The following is a 5,025-nucleotide window of genomic DNA, read 5'->3' as shown; positions in this document are numbered from 1 at the left end:
CACCATCAGACTCATCCCCCAGCGTCCTCCGCCCACACTGCTTCTCTCCCAGGGACGCCCTGCGAGCACAGACCAGCCTGCAAGACTCGGCTCCCAGGGATCAGCTTGATGCCTCGTCGCACTTGGACGCAAAGTGCTGCTGCCCGTCACCCCCAGTCCCTACCCCCCCCTCCCCCGCCCCCCAGCTTCAGGAACGGACCCGCCACTGGCCGCTCAGTTTCACGCGGACACACGAGGCTGTCGCCATGACGCACTCGGAGAGGAGCCCAGGTTGGGAGACCAGCTTGGAGCTTCAGGCCAGACATGACGGGCAGCTACAGACAAGGGGAATTCTGGGGTCATTTCCTGGGAAAGGCCTAGTGCGAGTCCACAAACTCCCCTTGGACGGCACTGGGGCGCGTTCATGGCCCCTTCCTTTTTTCAGCGTGGCTGGCTGTCGGCGGCTGCGTGTTATTTTTATTTGGACGATGGCTGTGGGGACGGCCGTGGTGACTAATGTTGTGAGACACAATGTAAACCAGCTGGGAGACCGCACTGTGTCAGCAGAAAAGCCGATCGTCCGCAACGACTTCTCATCAAAGAGTGACGGCTCCCATGGACAACACACTCGGAATTCAAACTAAGGCGCCGCGTGGACGCCCAGGGCGCAGGGTGGGTGAGCTGCGGGGGGCCGGGGGGGCGCCACTCCGCGTCTCCCCATGTTTCCACTTATTTCCGAGAGCGGCAGGCGTGCCTCCTGGGGCAGCGCCCTCAGCCCTCAGCCCTCCGCCCTCCATGGAGCTCACTGGGCGACCCACATGGGCCCCTCCAGCCCTCACGCTCCATCTAACAGATTGGACAAGTGGGACAAGGTGTTCCGTCCAACAAACTTTATTTAGCGTCAGCTGTGTCCCGGGCACGATTGAAATGTGGCCGTTTTCTCTTATTTTTTGTGAATCCTCACCTGAGGGCATTGTCCCATTGATTTTCAGGGAGAAGGGAGGGGGAAAGACAGAGAGAAACATCGATGTGAGAGAAACACACTGATTGGTTGCCTCCTGCTCTTGCCCCGACCAGAGCCCACGCCAAGAAGAAGGAAGAATACGCCATTGTCATTAGTTTGATTCCAGCTAAAGAGGCCGGATCATGTCGCCTTTCACCGCCCAATTCGTTCTAGAAAAAGTGGCTGATTTTCAGAGCTGTGGGGCCTTGGAGACGGTGGAGCCTGCACCGGGACCGGCAGGGCCCCGTGTGGTCAGGGCCCCGTCCGTCTGTCTGTCTGTCCGTCTGTCTCACCTGTCGCCTCTTCTCCCCGACCTCAGCGCTCACTTTCTGACACAAGACCCTTCGCCAGCTACCGCCTCTGCTCCGGCGCTGAGCGGAGCCGACACCACGTGGTATCGTTTGAAGATACACTGAGGACAGGGAGACCCCAGGTGTGGAATAATTGGGGTGGGGTGGGGGGCCATAACAGAACCGGCATAAAGTGTTTAGGGAATTAAACCCGAGTTTGAAAGGCAACAGAGCCTTTTAGAAAAACATAAATGAGTGGAAAACAGCATCGAGATCGTCAAGACTCCCGTCTTGGGAGGCGCCCTGGGGCCTCCTGGAGAACAGAGGCTACGGAGCTGGGTTACAGATACGAGGAAACGAGGGAGCTGGCGCATTCGGAGAAAACAGGGGCTGAGCGTCGACCTATGAACCGGGAGGTCCCGGTTCCATTCTGGTCAAGGGCACATGCCCGGGTTGCGGGCTCCGTCCCCTGTGGGGCATGCAGGAGGCGGCCGATCCATGATTCTCTCTCATCATTGATGTTTATATCTCTCTCTCCCTCTCCCTTCCTCTCTGAAATCAATAAAAATATATTTAAAAAACACACCACGATGTGCTGATGCGAGAGGGAAGGTGGGGTGAGGACGAGGGAGGTCACAGGTCTCCCCAGGGACCCTGCGTTCAGACCTGCGTGCCCGGCGGACTCAGCGGAGGGAGCGGATGAGCAGAAGGAAGTCTGGCTGGAGATGCTCTGAGGCGGGTGGGCCGCTGCTGGGGTTCCGGTTCCCGTGAAATGTCCGCGGGTCCGAGCATCGAGCAAACGTGTGGGGACGGGACCAGGTCGACGCTGCGTAGGGCCACACCACCACCCGCCTCCCAACTTGCCCAGAATGATCTATCGAGCAGCAACCATCTGACTGACTGATCTCGAGCTGAGAACTCAGTGTTTCGTCAGAAAGAACGAACTCACACCCTCCCCTTGGAGACTAGGCCGGAGAGAGGCCGCTCAGTGCGTCCGGACCAGCAAGTCAACGATGTGGCCACACCTATGACCCCGTCAAGCTGAGGTTTTTAATCACGTGAGATTTCTTTTTTTTTTTTTTTAAATAAGATTTTTTAATTGCTTTTTCTTTAGAGAGAGAGGAATGGAGAGGGAGAGAGGGAGGGAGGGAGAGAGAGAAACATCGATGTGAGAGTGAAACATCAATCGGCTGCCTCCTGCACACACACACCCCCACTGGGGGTCAAGCCCGAAACCTGGGCACGTGGCCCGACCGGGAATGGAACTGGCAACCTTCCTGTGTGCACGGACGATGCTCAGCCCACCGAGTGTCCGGCCGGCTGGGAGGCTCCCTCATGGAGGAGGACCAGCCCGGGTTTATTGCCGATAAACATATCTCATGGCAGATGGTGACAGCTCACGGCCGGCTTGGTTACGCATCCCTGCTCTGGTCCGCAGAACGATTTAAAAACAAACGCGTTACAAAAGCACAGACTTCAGTGCAGGAAGCACAGAGGCCACCACAGGGAGGGAACTCCCCAGGGGATGTGGCTGGAAAGCGAGGAAAAGCTTAATTATCTTAATTACCCCACGAAGGCCACCCATTCCGGGCGGAGAAAACAGCGTGTCTTGTGGCAGGAAACGCCAGGGAGAGTTTAATTGTGGGGCAGGGGGGAGTGGGGGGAAAGGGGTGCCAGTGGCGTCACAGACGTGGGCGGGGTGCCTGCAGCTGCGAATCGGAGGCTCTGGGCTTCCTCAGGTGTGATCGGAAGAGGATGGGAACGTCCCACCAGGAGGGGAGGGGCCGCCCTTCCTTTCAGATGCTCAGGGGGAAGAGAGAGAAAAGCCAGGGAGACTGGAAAGGAGCCAGGCCACATGGGACCTTCGGGTCCCACCAGGAGATTCCCCCAGGAGGGTCCCCATCAGACCCGCTGAGCCCATGTGACTTGGGGACGTTTTTAATTGTCAGAGTGTGTGTGTGTGTGAGCAATAGTTCCATTTCTTTAAAACAATTTCTTACTGATTTCAGAGCGGAAGGGAGAGGGAGAGAGAGATAGAAACATCAATGATGAGAGACTCATGGGTCGGCTGCCTCCTGCGCACCCCACACTGGGGACCGAGTCTGCAACCCGGGCCTGTGCCCTGACCGGGAATCGAACCCTGACCTCCTGGTTCATAGGTCAAAGCTTAACCACTGAGCCAGGCCGACTGTGCCAGAAGTTCAAGTTCACAGACAGAAGTTCCACACCCGAGTGAGAACTCCAGGTGAATGGTAAGCAGCCGGGTGCCCGAGTCTGGAATTTAACTGGAAGTGTGCGCTGGGAATACACATGCGAACACACAGACTGTGGGTCGTGTTTTAAGCCAGAAAGGGAGGAGCCTCCTGTGGAGAAATGTGATTTCTGGGAGGGTGAGGATCTCCCCGCACACTCCCTGGGCTCCTGCGGCCTAACTAGCAACAACGCTGACACGAGACAGATGAACAGGATCAACACAGTCCAACCCGCGTGTCCAGGTCCGACATGACGACGCTCGCCGACACGATGAACCAGCCAGCTTTTCATACCTTTCGATGAAGAAATAATACAGCTGTGGTGGACGAAACACACGGACTCCCTGATGAACTGAACATAAACAAGGTCACCCCAACCACGCCCACGGCGTTCCGCAGCCTCGAGCCACTGGGCCGTGGCCAGGGCGTGTCAGACCGTGTGACACAGAGAGCAGCGTGGTGACTGAAAGGTGACACAGTGAGACGGTGGGCATGTGGCTGTGCAACCTCCAGAGCACCCCGTCCTTCCAGGTGGAGGGAGCTACGCCGTCCTGGGGGCGACACTGTGGAATGTCTGGCTGGATGGCGGCGACCGTGTGTCTAAAGCCGAGAAAACGGGACCGTCACAGTGGCCGTGAGGGAGCTGCTGGGATAGGGGAGGGACGGGTCAGGGCCCGGGCGGCTTCGCGCGGGGTGAGTGGGGGACAGGCACCAGGGTCCCTTCCCGCACTGAGCCAGTGGTGGTCACTTTGGGCGAGATATTTAATCATGAAAGAGATTTATGCTCACTTGCTATTTTACGAATGGGAACTTGAAAATCTAAAAAAGATGTCCCCACGCATACGTTTCTTTAGATGGTGTGAGGATGAACGTTAATGACGTGACACAGTCCTTCATTCCACAAGGAACCTGCAGCGCCCGCTGTGGGCCAGGCAGGGGGTCAAAGAAGACCAAGCCCGAGGCTGACCCTGAGGCACGGCCATGTTCCAGCTATTTCCACACACGTGACTTTTCTGTGTTCAAAGAGCTGAAGTCTTAGTCTGCATGACCCACATCAAAAGGTCCCGTCCAATTGCTCCAAGGTGTGTGTGTGCATGCCTGTGTGTGCCTGTACATGCATGTATCTGTGTATGTACACATGCGTTCACGTGTACCTGTACATGTGTGTGCACATGCATGTATGCCTAAGTGTGTGCCTGTGTGTATACATGTGTATGTGTGTGCATGCCTGTGAGTGTGTGTATATGTGTATGTGTGTTGTGTCTGTATGTGTATGTGTGCATGTGCATGCATATATGTGCCCGTGTATACATTCATGTGCATGCATGTTTGTGTGTGCATGTGTGTATGTGGGTGCGTGCCTGAGCATGTATATGTGTGTCTGTGAGTGCCTGTGTGTATATATATATATATGTGCATGTGTGCATGTGTGTGAGCTGGGGGGGGGGGGGATGAACGCCTGCCAGGTCGAGGCTGTGATGTGCCTGTATGTGTGTGTGTG

Source organism: Myotis lucifugus, unplaced genomic scaffold (assembly GCF_000147115.1).
Source record: "Myotis lucifugus unplaced genomic scaffold, Myoluc2.0 scaffold_987, whole genome shotgun sequence".
Lineage (NCBI taxonomy): Eukaryota > Metazoa > Chordata > Mammalia > Chiroptera > Vespertilionidae > Myotis > Myotis lucifugus.
This window is presented reverse-complemented; position numbering follows the sequence as displayed.